The 18902-nt window shown below is 45.5% G+C and overlaps 1 protein-coding gene across 1 annotated transcript in view; it reads right to left on the minus strand.

Annotated features, from left to right (window-relative positions):
- Positions 1-18902, minus strand: part of mindy4b (MINDY family member 4B) — a 98311-nt gene that overhangs the window by 61329 nt on the left and 18080 nt on the right. The window lies entirely within an intron of this gene.

Genomic DNA, 18902 nt, shown 5'->3' on the forward strand with positions numbered 1-18902 from the left:
ACATTTATTTAGAAAATGTCCACCAGTTTGCAAGGTACCAAGGCTACTGAGCTGATAGAATCCCTACAGTGTGGAAACAGGCCATTTGGCCCAACAGGTCCACAGCGACCCTCTGAAGAGTAACCCACCCAGACCCATTCCCCTATTACTCGACATTTGCCCCTAACTAATGCAACTAATGGCACACCACTGAACGCTACGGGAAATTTAGCATGGCCGATTCACCTAATCTGCACATCTTTGGACTGTGGGAGGAAACCAGAGTACCCGGAGGAAATCCATGCAGACACGGGGAGAAAGGGTAAACTCCACACAGTCAGTCGCCCAAGGCTGTAATCAAACCGGAGTCCCTTGTGCTGTGAGGCAGCAGTGCTAAGCACTGAACCACTGTGCCACCCCAGATAACACGAGACATAGCGACGACAGATGGGACCTCTCCCTTGCTCACAACTTTGTTTTATTGACTCAGCCTCTAACGTAAAACTGGAGCAAAACTGTTTTATTTGCAAAGTTTACTAACTCATATTCTTGTATCATGCCACAATCCCCAGCGGCTAACAATGATTCTCTTGATATGTTGGACTGGGGTGGACAAAGTCACACGACACCAGGTTATAGTCCAAAACGTTTATTTGAAATCATAAGTTTTCGGAGCGCAGCTCCTTCATCAGATTCACCTAATGAAGGAGCTGCGCTCCGAAAGCTTGCAGTTTCTAATAAACCTGTTGGACTATAACCTGGTGTTGAATGATTCTTTTGGCTTTGGAAACAATAAACCCAATTCAGATACTTTTGTTCAAAGTTCATGGTGAGATAAATAAAATTTTGAAGTTAAGTTAATCTGTGCTATTCCCGTGCAGCTCAATGGAATATATTGTCATTCCTTCACATTCATTGGGTCAAAATCCTGGAATTCGCTCTCTAATGGCATTGTGGATCTGACTACAGCATATACATTGCAGCGGTTCAAGAAGGCAGCTCACCTTCACAAGGGCAACTAGTTACAGGCAATAAATGCTGGCCCAGCTAACAATGCCCACATTCCATGGATGAATTAAACAAACAATTGGATTTCTCTATTGTGTAAAGAGCTAGCACAGACTGGTGGAGTGAATGGCCTCCCGCTGTATCGGGTTTATCGAAGATTCTGTGAAATGTGAGCATCTGTTTCTTCCATTATGCAGTGTGGTCTGGCTATGGTTGGAGGGCAACTGATTCCTGACATATGAAAAGAGAGGAGAAAGTGAGTCTGCAGATGCTGGAGATCAAAGTTGAAACTTTATTGCTGGAACAGCACAGCAGGTCAGGCAGCATCCAGGGAACAGGAGATTCGACGTTTCGGGCACAGGCCCTTCTTCAGGAATGAAAAGAGAGACTGATTGATGAAGAGAGACTGGATTGATTAGGACTATAATTCAATGGAGTTTTGACAAATGCTACGGCAATTCATAGAAATCTATAAAATTCAAACAGGACTAGACTGGGTGAATGCATTAGGGGTAAAAACAATGACTGCAGATGCTGGAAACCAGATTCTGGATCAGTGGTGCTGGAAGAGCACAGCAATTCAGGCAGCATCCGACCAGCAGCAAAATCGACGTTTCGGGCAAAAGCCCTTCCTGATTTTGCTGCTCGTCGGATGCTGGGTGAATGCAGGATGGATGTTCCCAATGACCGGGGAGTCAAAGAACCAGGGTTCACAGTTTAAGACATTAAGACACACACATGCACACACACACACATATAAGTTTGTGGGGTGAATTTGTACTTGCAGAATTACATTTTACTTTGCTCAAAAACGGCATGAATCCATGTAAGATTCTGTAGATCCATTTTTTAGATTAGAATCAGTCTGACCATAGTGGCACAGAGAGTCTCACACAGGACAGCTGACACCTTAAATGCATGATCTGGGCCGACATGATAGCAATTGTTAAAGTTTGCTTGAGAATGTAACTTTTAAATGTTCTGCAATTTACATATGAAAGAACTGAAACCAACATGGTCATTCTAAAAGATGACAGACTTAACAAACAATCCAGATCTTTTTCAATATGTAATTTCAGTTACATCACACTGTAAACTTTTGCTATAAATTCTGTCTCTTACGATCTTATACTCCACAACCACCTGATGAAGGAGCAGCGCTCTGAAAGCGAGTGCTTCTAAATAAACCTGTTGGACTTTAACCTGGTGTGTGATTTTTAATTTAAGGCATTTAGGACTGAGATGAGGAGAAATTTCTTCATCCACAGAATGGTGAGCTTGTGGAACTCTCTGCCACAGGAAAACGTTGGAGCCAAAATATTGAAAATTTTCATGGAGGATTTAAATATAGAGACCAAAAGGAAGAGGAGAAAGTGGGAACAGGATATGAAGCGATTGATCAGCCATGGTCACATTGAATGCTGGAGCAGGCTCAAATGGCCAAATGGCCTACTTCTGGTTTCTATGGTTACATTATTGCTTGACTTGACAACTGCTAGGTAAAAACAATGACTGCAGATGCTGGAAACCAGAGTCTAGATCAGAGTGGTGCTGGAAAAGCACAGCAGTTCAGGCAGCATCCGAGGAGCAGGAAAATTGACGTTTCGGGCAAAAGCCCTTCATCAGGAATACCTGCTGCCCTGCATAATATTACACCACCAACCTGTGCAGGGTCTCAATAGGTACTGACCATGTCAGCCCATGTTAGTGTGTGTGCTGACTGATTGGCATTACCTGTTTTTTTAACACATACGTGGTGCACGCCATGTTAACTGGAATGCGGGGAGAGTGTCTTCAAATTGTGCGACCCCAATTTCCTCATCCTACCCCAGGAAAATTTGCAGCTCCCGGCCTCTTGAACTCATTTCATAACACTCAAACCTACAAGCAATTTCCAAAATTTCTTTCATGCCCCATGTTGAGCTCAGCTCTTATCTCTGAATAATTTGCAAAATTAACGTTTCTTTCCAGAATTAATTGAGATGATTAATACGGGTTTGTAGCATTAATTTGGCTGTCCTTATCTGGCCTGACGCACGAGAGAGAATAATCTACAAACTAAAATACAGTGTTGGATTCCGTCATGAGTGACCCATAAATGGCAGATCATATTTACACTTTTAGTTATATTGTATAACGTTTGTGTTGAAATATCAAACCACAGATTACTTGATGTGACCAGCAGGTGGCAGGCTTGGCTACAGGAGATCTATAATGAAGGCACTTTCGGACAATTCTGACATAGATGTCAATTGGCCTGAAGTAATGGCCCTGAAAGACTCTTGTTGTCCAGTGGTAGCACAATACCATTCGTACCTCTGAGCCAAGAGACTTGGGTTCAAGTCCCACCTGCTCCAGAAGCATATAACAATATTTCTGAATAGGTCGATCAGAGAAATGTTATCTTGCGGTGCAGTGGTCCTGCCTGTCTCTGAGCTCAAAGATCCAAGTCCCAGTCCCTTGAGCCCAGACCTACATCTGAAAGTCTCTAAATGGGTTGGTTGAAAATATATGTTGATTGGCCTGATTTGAGGATTGTGTAACAAGGGTCTAATTCCAAAGGAAAAGTAATGGAATGCTGATTGAAACTGAAAGTTCAAAATGGAAAAATCTCCATTGGATGTAGGAAGGATATTATTAAGCTGGAGAGGGTTTAGAAGAGATTTACCAGGATGTTGCCTGGAATGGAGGGTTTGAGTTATAAGGAGAAGCTGGATAAGCTGGGGCTGTTTTCACTGGAGCATCGGAAGTTGAGCGGTGACCTTATAGAGGTTTATAAAATTATAAGGAGTATCGATAAGGTGAATATCAAGTGTCTTTTCCTGGGGATGGGGAATATTCAAAACTAGGAGGCATATTTTAAGGTGAGAGGAGAAATATTTAAAAAAGACATGGGGGGTAATTTTTTAATGCACACTGTGGTTCACGTATGGAATGAACTTCCAGAGGAAGTGGTGGATATGTGTGCAGTTACAACATTGAAAAGACATATGGATGAGTACATAAATAATAAATCTTTGGAGGGATATGGGCCAGATGCTGGCAGCTGCAATTAGTTTAGTTTGAGATTATGGCCGGCATGGACTTTTTGGGCTGAAGGGTCTGTTTCCGTGCTGTGTGGCTCTATAATTCAGTGGATAGAAATCCCTTGATTAAGTTTCTATCTATAACATTCTATGATGATGTTGTGCCATTCCAACTAATCCAGCCCTCTCCAACTCTACACTGAGCTGAAAATGTGTTGCTGGAAAAGCACAGCAGGTCAGGCAGCATCCAAGGAGCAGGAGAATCGACGTTTCGGGCGTGAGCCCTTCTTCATTCCTGAAGAAGGGCTCATGCCCGAAACATCGATTCTCCTATTCCTTGGATGCTGCCTGACCTGCTGCGCTTTTCCAGCAACACATTTTCAACTCTGATCTCCAGCATCTGCAGTTCTCACTTCCTCTCCAACTCTACATCCCAGATTGTACCCTCGTCCCTCTGCATCAAGCCAAGTACCTCTGGCCTGGCTTGGCCATTCCTGATGAAGGGCTTTTGCCCAAAATGTTGATTTTTCTGCTCCTCAGATGCTACCTGACCGACTGTGTTTTTCCAGCACCACACTCTCGATTCTGACCACCAGCATCTGCAGACTTCACTTTCAACTATTTTGGCCAGTCCCTATTTTGAAAGTAGGCAAAAGTGAGGAGTGCAGATGTTGGAGATCAGAGTCTAGATTAGAGTGGTGCTGGAAAAACTCAGCAGGTCAGGCAGCTGCCAAGGAGCTGGAAAATCGATGTTTCGGGCAAAAGTCCTTAATCAGGAATGGAGGCAGGGGGCCTCCAGGGTGGAGAGATAATTGGAGGGGGGGGGGGGGTTGGCTGGGGAAAAGTTAGCAAAGAGTACAATAGGTGAATGGGGAGGGATGCAGGTGATACGTCAGAGAGGAGGCTGGAGTGAATAGGTGGAAAGGGAAGATGAACGATCAGTCCTCAGCAAAGGCCTCACCTTTATCCCCCTCCATCCACGCATCAATGAATTTAATACACGCCGTGATGTCAAACACTTCTTCCGCCGCCTCCGAGCTTACCTTTACAATCAGGACTCCCACTCGCCTTCCGAGGACCCTTTCGCCCGCCTCCAACACACTGCATCCACCTGGACACCCAGCGCTGGCCTATTACCCGCCCTCGACCTCTTCATTTCCAACTGCCGCCGAGACATTAACCGCCTCAACCTGTCTACCTCCCCCCCCCCCCCCGCTTCAACTTCTCAATGTTGTGATTAGATTAGATTAGATTAGATTACTTACAGTGTGGAAACAGACCCTTCGGCCCAACAAGTCCACACCGACCCGCCGAAGCGCAACCCACCCATACCCCTACATGTACCCCTTACCTAACACTACGGGCAATTTAGCATGGGCAATTCACCTGACCTGCACATCTTTGGACTGTGGGAGGAAACCGGAGCACCCGGAGGAAACCCACACAGACACGGGGAGAACGTGCAAACTCCACACAGTCAGTCGCCTGAGGCGGGAATTGAACCCGGGACTCTGGCGCTGTGAGGCAGCAGTGCTAACCACTGTGCCACCGTGCCGCCCAAATGCGCATCCTCACAATGCGCAGCCCTCCACTCCCTCTGCTCCAATCCCAACCTCACCATCAAACCAGCGGATAAAGGGGGTGCAGTGATAGTTTGGCGCACTGACCTCTACACCACCTCGGAACACTTCAACCCCAGGGCATCAATGTGGACTTCACCAGTTTCCTCATTTCCCCTCCCCACACCTTACCCCAGTTCCAACCTTCCAGCTCAGCACCGCCCTCATGACCTGTCCTACCTGCCTTCTCCCCAGCACCCGCCCCCCATCCCCCCGCCAATTTATCTCTCCACCCTGAAGACTCCCTGCCTCCATTCCTGATGAAGGGCTTTTACCCGAAACCCCTATTTTGAAAGTGCCTCCTGAAAAGTGTCTCCTGAAAAGTGTCTCTCAATTTGGTCTCCGCCTTCCCCCAATTCCTGCTCAGCAAATGAACTCCTCCCCCTCTGTCACCTCCTTCCCCATTACATTGTGCAGCGCATATGCTTGAGACATGGAGTTGTTGACTCTGTTCTACTGCATGGTTTAATGATATGATCACTCATCTGTAACAGCACCTGCCACACCCGTCCAATATTTCTAAATTTAATAAATTCAAGTGTGCAAAGAACAAGAAAAGCACAACTCTTTTTTTTACCTGACCCTGATGATTTTCTTTCTGGCAGTAGTGAATCATAAGAGTCCCTATGGTGCAGAAAGAGGCCATTCAGCCATTCAAGTCTGCACTGACCCTCTGAGGAGCATCCTGAAGAAGGGCCTGTGCCCGAAACGTCGAATCTCCTGTTCCCTGGATGCTGCCTGACCTGCTGTGCTGTTCCAGCAATAAAGTTTCAACTTTGATCTCCAGCATCTGCAGACCTCACTTTCTCCTCTGAGGAGCATCCCACGCAAACTCTGCCCCCTACCCTATTCCTGTAACCCTGCATTTCCTAAGGCTTATCCACCTAGCCTACACATCTCTGGACACTACGGGCAATTTCCCATGGCCCAATCCACCTAACCTGCACATTGTTAAGACTTGGGAAGAAACTGGAGCACCCAGAGGAAGCTCATGCAGACAAGGGAAGATCGTACAAATTCCACACAGACAGTTGTTCGAGGCAGCAGTGCTACCATGCAACCCACCTGTGCCCATGTGATTTTTTTTATTTCATGGGATGTAGGCATCACGGGCAAGGGCAGTATTTGGCCCTAATTGCCCTTGAACTGAGTGGCTTGCTGGACCGTGTTATCATACAACTTGACAAATTGATAGAGGACTTCAACAACAGGTAATTATCATTTATTTCATGCATATGGTGGGAGGGCCAAGTGTAAAACTCACTCAGGTGGGGTTACCTCAATCTTTCTACAGATCATTACAACTTAACATATTACAATCCTCACACTTCTATCTCTTCCATTTATGTGCTGCTTTCCCACAGCTCTTCACTGACACTGCCTGTATTTGACCCAAGGGTGACATCATTTGCTGAAAATGTGGTTTCTACGTCCCAAGGTTTGACTGTCTGTAAGCCTCATTTGTTATCCATTCATGATACATTTGTAGTTCCCACTTGGGTTGCTATCTTTGTCATTACTAACAAAATGACCAAAGCTCTAACCTCTGAGTAACAACCCATTCGACTCTTTCAGCAGGCAGCGAAGAACCGAACACTCCATCTGGACTTTCAGGTCGGCCAGATTGGGTAAAGAAGTCAGATTTTCTCCCCCAAAGGGTATGAGTGAATCAGGTGGGTTTTTACAACAAACGTAAATTGCATTTCAATAGCCACTATTACTGAAATCAAATTTGAATTGGAGGTTTATCAATTGAATTCAAACTTTGACAACTATCATGGTAGGATGAGCCATGATGAGCATTGTGTGGGGAGTATTAGCCCAGGTCCCTAGATTACTAGCCCAATGATATAACTCCACCACGCCCATTGTGATCTGTGATATTTTTCATTCATTTTTGGGCTGTGAGCATTGCTGGCAAGGTCAGCAATTTGTTGTCCACTCTAATTATCCTGGAAAATAGTGGCGTTTAGGCCCCATCATTAACTGCTGCAATCCATTTGGTGCATCTGTAGCCAAAACACAATTAGTGAGAAAGTTCCACGATTTTGTCACAGTGAAACGAAGCTGATATAGCTCCTAGTCAGAATGGTGCTCGACTTGGAAGGGAAACTTACCAGTGACGGGTTTTCCCTTGATTCTGCAGCCCTCGTCCACTTGCATGAAAGTGGGTTAGGAAGGGCTGTTGAAAGCGAGTTGGTGAGTTGCTGAGTTAGTGAGGCTAAATATTTGTATGAATTCCTGATCTCACATGGCGAAGGGAAGGTCTGTGAAAAGAATCGCTCTGAGACCCCTGTCAGTAGCTTAGAAAGTAAGCAGCCCACTTTTATTATCAGCCAATTGCAAGAAATCCCTGTCTTAGGAAAGAGTTCAGCTTCAGGGCGATGTTCAGAGGTAATGAGGTGCACATCAGTGCAAAACAAGACTAAAAACCCCGGATGTATTTGAAGGAATGCTGCAGTACTTTGCACATCCACCTGCCCTCACTTTAACACCTCATCAGAAGGCATCTCTGACAGTGCAGTACACCCTCATACAGATTGCTCACTGAGAGCTTGTACCTTAATCTAGGGAGTTGGGCCAGAACCTGAACCTCCTGATACCAGACCACAGTGCTACCCAATGAGCCTCCATTAGTGGTTGCAGTCATTTATTTGGTCTTGGCATTAAATTATTCTTGAAGTGTATCATTTGCTGAAACTCTGTGTTGCAGAAGTGAACCTCAGTAAATGCATGAGCATCTGCCTCAACCTGTCTACTCCCAATCCCCACTCCAACCTCTCACCCTCAGAACACGCAGCCCTCCACCCCCTCTGCTGCAATCGCAACCTCACTATCAAACCAGCAGATAAAGGGGGTGCAGTGGTAGTCTGGCGCACTGACCTCTACACCGCTGAAGCCAGGTGCCAACTCGAAGACACCTTCTCCTACCGCCCCCTCGACAATGACCCCACCCCCCATCACGAAACCATAATCTGCCAGACCATACAGAACCTCATCACCTCAGGAGATCTCCCACCCACAGCTTCCAACTTCATAGTCCGGGAACCCCGCACTGCCTGGTTCTACCTCCTTCCCCAGATCCACAAGCGTGACCACCCTGGCCGACCCATTGTCTCAGCATGCTCCTGCCCCACCGAACTCATCTCTATCCCTATCCCCACTTGTCCAGGAACTCCCTACATATGTTCGAGACACCACCCACAACGTCCACCTCCTCCAAGACTTCCGTTTCCCCGGCCCCAATGCCTCATCTTCACCATGGATATCCAATCCCTCTACACCTCCATCCGCCATGAACAGGGCCCCCAAGCCCTCTGTTTCTTCCTCACCCAACATCTCCACCAGTACCCTTCCACCGACACTCTCATTTGTTTGGCTGAACTAGTCCTCACCCTTAACAATTTCTCCTTTGAATCCTCCCACTTCCTCCAGACCAAAGGGATAGCCATGGGCACCCATATGGGCCCCAGCTATGCCTGTCTCTTTGTCAACTACGTAGAACAGTCCATCTTCCATAGTTACACTGGCACCACTCCCCACCTCTTCCTCCGCTACATTGATGACTGCATTGACACCACCTCGTGCTCCCGCGAAGAGGTTGAGCAGTTCATCAACTTCACCAACACATTCCACTCCAACGTTAAATTCACCTGGACCATCTCTGACACCTCCCTCCCCTTCCTGGACCTCCCCATCTCCATTAATGACGATTGACTCAACACTGACATTTTTTACAAACCCACTGACTCCCACAGCTACCTGGATTATACCTCTTCCCACCCTACCTCCTGCAAAAATGCCATCCCTTATTCCCAATTCCTCTGCCTCTGCCGTATCTGCTCCTAGGAGGACTAGTTCCACCACAGAACACACCAGATGGCCTCCTTCTTTAAAGATCGTAATTTCCCTTCCTACATTGTTGAAGATGCCCTCCAATGCATCTCATCCATGTTCTTCACCTCTGCCCTCAAACCCCACCCCTCCAACCGTAACAAGGACAGAACTCCCCGGGTCCTCACCTTCCACCCCACCAACCTCCGCATAAACCGCATCATCTGCCGACATTTCTGCCATCTCCAAATGGATCCCACAACTAGGGATATATTTCCCTCCCCACCCCTATCCGCTTTCCGCAAAGACCGTTCCGTCAGTGACTACCTGGTCAGGACCAACAACCCACCCTCCCCTCCTGACACCCTCCCCTGCCACCGCAGGAATTGTAAAACCTGTGCCCACACATCTACCAGGTCTGAATAAAAATCTATTTGTACTGCTAAACACTACAAAGACTCCTCAAAATCTTTCCAACAGTGCAGCCCCTCCTCATCTCCATCCAAGGCCCCAAAGGAGCCTTCCACATCCATCAAAGTTTCACCTGCACATCCACAAATGTCATTTATTGTATCCTTTACAATGGGGAGACCGGACACCTTCTCGCAGAGAGCTTTAGGGAACATCTCCGAGACACCCAGACAAATCAATCCCACCACCCCATGGCCCAACATTTCAACTCCCCCTCCCACTCTGCCGAGGACATGCAGACCCTGGGCCTCCTCCACTGCCACTCTCTCACCACCCGACGCCTGTAGGAATAACGCCTCATTTTCTGCCTCAGAACACTTCAACCCCAGGGCATCAATGTGGACTTCACCAGTTTCCTCATTTCTCCTCCCCCCCACCTGACCCTAGTCCAACATTCCAGCTCAGCACCATCCTCATGACCTGTCCTACCTGCCAATCTTCCTTCCCACCGATCCGCTCCACCTTCCTCTCTGACCTATCACCTTCATCCCCACTTCCATCCACCTATTGTACTCTTAGCTATCTTCTCCCCAGCCCTACCCCACTCCCATTTATCTCTCCACCCCGAGGCTCCCAGCCTCATTCCTGATGAAGGGCTTTTGCCCGAAATTTCGATTTTCCTGCTCTTTGGACGCTGCCTGACCTGCTGTGCTTTTCCAGCACCACTCTAATCTAGACTCTGATCTCCAGCATTTGCAGTCCTCACTTTCCCCTCATCTATCCTTATACTCTAGTGCAACACTGAAGGTGGGAGAGTGGATGGGAATTGGATTGGTGGACACGTCGCTCTACAGAAGAAGATCCTGGTGCAATTTGTCAATGTTTCTCTGCTGTCACTTGCTGAATTGTCCATGACCCTGGGCAGGTCTACACTGTCAGAGGTGCTGATGAGACATCGTACTGAGGCCATGCCTGCTTTTGCAGGAGGATGTGGGAGATCCTGAAAGAAAATTCCAGACAGTGCACTTTTGATGATGATGACAAGTATTCTCACTTACTACTGACCCACTGTCAAATCAAGGTCTTAACTATCTGCTTATCACATTGAAATTCCAGCACAGGGAAGCTCTTCCTGCTAATTCAATGTACACTGTGTTTGTGCTCAACACAAGTCTCCTCCAGTCTTATTCCTCTTCATCCTTTCAGTGTTACCTTTGAAGTTTCTCTCCCGACTAGCTCCATGTGTGTGTACCTGCATGACATGGACTCCAGAAATTCAAGATGGTGGCTCATTGCCACTTCCTCAAACACAATTAGAGATGAACAACAAATTCTGGTCATTCACTTCCTCAGAACAAATTTAAGGAAGTCTGTTTTTCACGTCAGTGTGAGTTTCCCACTGACATGGTGTCCTACCTAATGTGGAAATGCTTATGTTACCCTCTATGATGTGGATATTGTGGTATTGAAGCATTCAACAGGCATTAATTACACTCAGTTCTTTTTCAATTAGATTCATGATTCAGTACCCTACAGTGTGGAAACAGGCCCTTCGGCCCAACAAGCCCACACCGACCCTCCGAAGATTAACTCACCTCCCTTCCCACCCCGACTAATACACCTAACAACTACGGGCAATTTAGCCTGGCCAATTCACCTGAGCTGCACATCTTTGGAATGTGGGAGCAACCGGAGCAAGCCCACGCATACACGGGGAGAATGTGCAAACTCCACACAGACAGTCACCCAAGGCTGGAATCGAACCTGGGACCCTGGCGCTGTGAGGCAGCAGTGCTAACCACTGAGCCACCATGCCACCATTATAACATGATGATTACATTCTCGTGCAAAACCACGTCATAGAAAAATCACACTTTAGGAACAGCGCTTAAAGTGTTGGTGATGTTATTGCATTACAGCCAATTCACGTTGGCTCTTCAGAAACAGCGTCCCCAATTCGTCAACCGCATTGCAGCGAATTTGCGTTGAAGAAATGTGCATTATAACAGAACAACCTGTAAAACTAACTACTACATAGAAACACATAAGGGTGGCATGATGACTTAGTGGTTAGCACTGCTACCTCACAGCGCCAGGGATCCAGGTTTAATTCCAGCTTCAGGTGACTGTCTGTGTGGAGTTTGCAAATTCTCCCCATGTCTGCGTGGGTTTCCTTTTGGTGCTCCCGTTTCCTCCCACAGTTGAAAGATGTACAGGTCAGGTGAACTGGCCATGCTGAATTGCCCATAGTGTTAGGTGTATTAGTCAGAGGGAAATGGTTCTGGGTGGGTTACTCTGCGGAGGCTCGGTATGGATTTGTTGGGTCGAAGGGCCTGTTTCCACACTGTAGGGAATCTAATCTAATCTAAAAAGGTGGCTGGGCTAACGTTAAGCTATTTTAAAATTTATTTGTGGGATAGGGGCGTCGTTGGTTTGGTTGGAATTTATTGCCCATCCCTTGAGAAGGTAGGGGTGAGCTACCTTCTTGAACCGCTGCAGTCCACCTGCTTGCTTCATGTTCCAAGTGATTTGAAGTAAGATGGGATATGAGATCTTTATACTCTCAGGCTGCATGTTATAATACGTGATGATATCATGAGCACATCTCTTAAATATATGGGCACACCACCACCTGCAAGTTTCTCTCTAAGCCACTCACCACAGTCCCTTCACTATGACTGGGTCAAAATCCTGGGATTCCCTCCTGAATGGTATTGTGGGTTTACCTACAGCACATGGACTGCAGCAGTTCAAGAAGGCAGCTCACCACCACTTGTTCAAAGGCAGCAAGGGATGGGCAATAAATGCTGGCCCAGCCAGCGATACCCACGTCAATGTGAGTTTCCCACTGACATGGTGTCCTACCTAATGTGGAAATGCATATGTTACCCTCTATGATGTGGATATTGTGGTATTGAAGCATTCAACAGGCATTCATTACACTCAGTTCTTTTTCAATTAGATTCATGATTCAATATCCTACAGTGTGGAAACAGGCCCTTCGGCCCAACAAGTCCACACCGACCCTCCGAAGAGTAACTCACCTCCCCCCCCACCCCGACTAATACACCTAACAACTATGGACAATTTATTAAATGAATTAAAGGAAGGCATAATGACCAAAGGAAATCACACCACATTCTTAAATGCATCTATGTTATTCCTCTTAACACCAATAATTTGAATTCTTAGTATCTTTAACACAGTACCACATTTCAAGGTGTTACCAAGCCAAACTTGACACCCAGTCACCTGAAGGGATATTAAAACTGATGAGCGAAAGTTTGATCAGGGAAGTATATTTTAAGGAGCATCAGCCCCTCTTCATGGTAATGGGTTCCCTGTCCAACCAGACTATGTATCAAGATATTATTATTAAATTTCTTACTCCATTTCTTATTAGTATATATTACATAGAATCATAGTTGGAGAGATGTACAGCACGGAAACAGACCCTTCTGACCAACTCGTCCATGCCGACCAGATATCCTAATCTAATCTAGTCCCATTTGCCAGCACTTGGCCCATATCCCTCTAAACCTTTTCTATTCACATACCCATCAGATGCCTTTTAAATGTTGCATCATTTCCTCTGGCAGCTCATTCCATACACGCACCATCCTCTGAGTGAAAATGTTGACCTTCAGCTCCTTTTTAAACTTTAGGTCCCTTTTAACTTTTTCCCTGCTCACCCTGAACCTGTGCCCTCTAGTTCTGGACTTCCCAAACAGCCCAAACCACTCTCCTCCCACCACCCACACCCTCCCACTGAGGCAATTATTTGGATAGAAGTGGTGTGCAGGCATACGGGGAAAAGACAGGAGCTTGGTACCAAACAATAGAATCAGCACAGGTATGATGGGCTGAATAGCCTCATTCTGCACCATAATAATTCCATAATTCACTGATCCCATGAAGAATGAGTTGCCATGCTTATCTGCATCACAATAACAATTTCAGAAGTTCTGATGTGACAAGACACCATACACTTATTATTTATCAGAAGTCAACATCAGAGAGGGGGAAATGATTATTCCAGCACAGGTAATACTTTCAATTCGTGCTACCCTAACAATTCTCAGTACATAACTTCTGGATGATGCATATGAAGTTTTAAACAAATAAAATCTTCCATTAAGGAAACGTCTGAGTTTGATATCGGGACTGGCTGCTCTTGGTTTGTTGACTTGTATAAACACAAGCTGTCTCTCTCTCATCTGCAAAACCTTAACACCTCGTTTTGAAAATCTGTCATTGAAGTAACACACTATCACCAGGAAGCTGTGACTAAATCATTCTCGCGCTCTGCAGTGCGTAATTTAAATAGTTGGGGTGAGGTAGGCAACATTTGGCAGCATAACAACTTTCTAGAGCCAGAATTCAAAAATAACATGGTGACATTTTGTTCCATTCTCTCCCTTCAGCTCCTGAAGGGGCTGACTCATGCTGAGAGTATGGGTCCACATAGGTGCTAGAGCATGTGCTTACCTCATGCAAAGTGATAATTACAAATTTAGAAGTTCTTTCATCCATCTCATTCATTTATGTACTGGAGAAAGTGCAGAAACGATTTATCAAACCTCTATAAGAACTGAGAAGTCGTACAACTTTATTGATCACCTCTCAATCTTCTGTTCTTGTTTAGAGAAGAGAACTCCAAGAGGTGACGAATAAAGCTGTTTAAGACTATGAAAGGTTTTGTTAGGATAGACACAGATAAAGTGTTGTTATCTATGCGGGGGGCATAATTATACCACATGATTTAAGCACACAAACGGTCCAAAGAAACAGGTCCACATAGCTCAGTTGCCATGGTAACAAGTAGCTCAGAGGTTAACAGATATCTGATTGGGTCATAGTTCTTTCAGCTTGGTGTCTCTGAGGGTCCTCCTGGGTCATCTTGCCTTTAGTTTCCTCGTCAGAGGTGACTTCTGTACTGAGCTGCATGATCAGCTCTGATCATACCAAATGGGGGGGGGGGGCAGTGATTCTTTATTTCATTGGCAACAGGTCTTTATAATCATGGACAGAGATTAAGGTTAAACGAGGAATACAGAGTTTACATCTCTCTGTCTGTCTCTCCCTCTGCCCACAAAGGCACTTTCCAAAACACAGCCTTTCCTCCAGAGAGCATCCGTTCAACTGCTCAGACATCCCTGCTTGGTGCCCTCCCTCAATATCGCCACCTATTGCTGAAGACCCCATTACAGTAAAATTGTGACTAATAAATTCTTTAATAAAGAAAATGCAACTTGATACCACATAAGATCGTTGAGGTGAGGGGCAGAAGCAAATCTTTAGTGGGGAGCTAGAGAAGCAAATTATGGAGAGAGGAAGAAAAAAAGGCATTAGATGAATAAGCTAGGAGGAAGCTGCTGTGGAATATAAATCATAGCATGAACTCATTGGACGGAATAGCCTGTTTCTCTGCGGAAAATACAATGGGCAATGTTTTCTGGTTCTAGAGGTTGTGAGATTTATGGTGGGCAAGTGGATTTAATTGGGCTAGAGTGAAATCAGATTCTCACTGCCGAGATAAACCTTTTCATTTCTCTCCACACCCCAGAGAGAAGGTTAACTTTCAGCGGGTATCAAGAATTATATCTGCATGGATTAAAATCTCATGGAAACCCCAACTCACTGTAATTAACTTTGTCTTTTCAACTGAGTTACATAGAAACATAGAAAATAGGAGCAGAGGCAGGCCATTCAGCCTTTCGTATCTACTCCCCCATTCAATATGATCACAGCTGATCATCCAACTCGTACAGAAGTCACCTCTGATGAGGAAGCTAAAGGCAAGATGAGCCAGGACAACCCTCACAGATTCCAAGCTGAAAGAACTATGGCCCAATCAGACATCGGTTAACCTCTGAGCCACTTGTTACCATGGCAACTGAGCTATGTGGACATGCTTCTTTTCATTATTCTGTTTGTTATGGACCGGGGAGGCCATCATGTCCTTAATTCCACATCCCTCATTAACCAAGAGTGGTTTTGTTTTGCAGTATTGATTGTAATAAAGGCTATGTTTTTGTAATGTGATCACTTCCTGAAGCAGGAAATTCAGGTGATAAAGCGATAATTGCACCGACCCGTGGCTGCTACACAATGGGTACTCTTGTGAACAGGAAGAAAGAAAGTAGAATAGGGGACACTTACTCTACCATCTACCTGATATCAGTAGGCACATTATTCCCTCAATATTCCCACAGGACCTGCAGAATGTTAACATTCATCAGTGTCCCAATACAATGACTGAGCATATTCAAGTATATTTTTGAAATTAAAAAAAATGACTGAGTATATTCGGTGACTATGCTTCTACTGCTATAGGATGCACAACTGTAAACACTTCCGTATTGTCCAAATCTCTGTAAAGAATCAAGGAAGTCATACCTCAGCTGGGCAATTATTGTGAATGCTTGAAACAAAAACAGGAATTGCTGGAGAACCTCAACAGGTCTGGCAGCAAGTGTGGAGAGAGAAACAGAATCAATGTTTCAGGTCTCCCTCATCTTCATCCATTTTATTGATAAAAATGGTGAACAGCAATCATAGGTCCCCATGGGACTCCACTAGCAGGGTTTTTTGATTAGATTATATTCCCTAATGCATGGAAACAGGCCCTTCGGCCCAACAAGTCCACATCGACCCTCCGAAGATAACCCACCCAGACTCATTTCCCTCTGACTAATGCACCGAACACTATGGGCAATTTAGCATGGCAATTCACCTGACCTGTACATCTTTGGACTGTGGGAGGAAACCGGAGCACCTGGAGGAAACCCACGCAGACACAGAGAGAATGTGCAAACTCTACACAGACAGTTGCCTGAGGCTGGAATTGAATCTTTGGTAGGGTGGCATGGTGGCACAGTGGTTAGCACTGCTGCCTCACGGCGCCAGGGACCTGGGTTCAATTCCATCCTCAGGCGATTGTCTGTGTGCAGTTTGCACATTCTCCCCGTGTCTGCGTGGGTTTCCTCAGGGTGCTAGGTTTCCTTCCACAGTCCAAAGATGTGCAGGTCAGAGGGATTGGCCATGCTAAATTGCTCATAGTGTTAGGTGCACTAGTCAGAAGGAAATGGGTCTGGATGGGTTACTCTCCAGAGGGTCGGTGTGCACTTATTGGGCCAAATGGCCTGCTTCCACACTGTAGGGAATCTAATCTAATCAATTGATAGCTACATGACATAGACAACATAATAGGCATTAGCTAGGATATTGTCATAGGATTAATGGTGAGGATCTCAGTGCTCACTATTACTGAACCAGACAGCAACCTCTGGCTTGAGCACATGCGTAGTTCAACGTGAAAATCAGAAAGCTACTTTTCAAGTTGCCCTGCTCCTCTAGAAGCTTCAGTCAAAAGCTTAGTATTGAAACATGAAGAACACATACGAAAGCAGAAAGTGCTGGAGAAACCCAGCAAGTCTGGCAGCAAGTGTGAAGAGAGAGAAGAGAGTCATTCTACATTGTACTTTCTCAGTGCAATATGACTCTCCTTTGCAGCTGTTCAGACTCCAGCATTTGTTGTATTTTGCTTTAAGGGGGATGAAGTTATACATACATACAGCTATACAGGTTAATATAGGATATCTGGTGTGCTTCAGTCCAACTCGTCCATGCCGACCAGATATCCTAAATTAACCTAGTCCCACTTGCCAGCATTTGGCCCATATCCCTCTAACCCCTTCCTATTCATATACCCATCCAGATGTCTTTTAAACTTTATAATTGTACCAGCCTCCATCACGTCCTCTGGCAACTCATTCCACACACGCACCACCCTCTGCGAAACTTGCTCCTTATGTCCTTTTTATATCTTTCCCCCCCTCGCATTTACCTACCTCATAGCTCTAAACATGGTAAACAAACTCAGTTCTGTATAAATAAACAGCCAGGTTCTAGGAGTCTTCAATAATTGAGGAGTGCTCGTGCAAACCTGAACAAATTGTTAACTATTTCAAAGTAAAAAGGAAGTCCTGATCAGATGTTTCCCAGAGCTTTGTAGGATGCTGGGGAAGAGATTGTGGGCACCCAGTAGAGATACGTGTGTCATTGACAGGCACACGTGTGGTGCTGGAAGACTGGAAGTTGACTAATGTGGAACCATTACTTCATAAAGGCTGTAAGGAAAAGCCAGGAACTACAGCATAGACCAGTGAGCCTGGTGTCAGTGGTGGGTAAGTTGTTATAGGGGATTCTCAGGGATAGGATTTACATGCATATGGAAAGACAAGGACTGCTTAGAGATAGTCAACATGGCTTTGTGCATGGGAAATCGTGTCTCAATAACTTGACTGAGTTTTTTGAAGAGGTGACAATGCATGGTAAAATGTTGTCGATATGGTCTTCAGCAAGGCATTTGACAAGGCTCTGCAGGGCTTTTTAAGAAATATATTCATTCACAGGATGTCTAGGCCAGCATTTATTGCCCATCCCGAATTGCCCAAAAGCATGTTAGAAATCACATGTGGGCCAGACAAGGATGGCAGTTTCCTTCTCTATAGGGCATTAGTCAACCAGATGGTTTTTTTCGACAATGGATTAATGGTCATCATTAGACATTTCATTCCAGATTTTTTGTTTGAAGTCAAATTCCACCACCTGCCATGGCGAGATTAAAACTCGGGTCCCCATAAATTATATGCATTTCTGGATTAATATTCCAGCAACAATACCAGTCGGTTATCACCTCTCCCTTAGTAGATTGGTTAGTAGGTTAGATACATGGGATCCAGGAGGAAACTAGCCAATTGGAAACAAAATTGGCTTGAAGGTAGGAAGCAGAGGGTGGTGGTGAAGGATTCCTTTTCGGAGTGGAGGACTGTGACCAATGGTGTGCCACAATGGTGTGCTGGGTCCATTGCTTTTGGATGTGAATATAGGAGGTGTGGTTAGTAAATTTGCAGATAACACCAAAATAGGTGGTGTTGAGGACAATGAAAAAGAATATCTCAGAGTACAATGGGACCTTGATCAGGTGGTCCAATGTGGCAAGGAGTAGCAGATGGACTTT

The sequence above is a fragment of the Chiloscyllium plagiosum genome, unplaced genomic scaffold (assembly GCF_037043375.1).
Source record: "Chiloscyllium plagiosum isolate Xiang-an unplaced genomic scaffold, Cpla_swu_hap1 HiC_scaffold_13, whole genome shotgun sequence".
Classification (NCBI taxonomy): Eukaryota; Metazoa; Chordata; class Chondrichthyes; order Orectolobiformes; family Hemiscylliidae; genus Chiloscyllium; species Chiloscyllium plagiosum.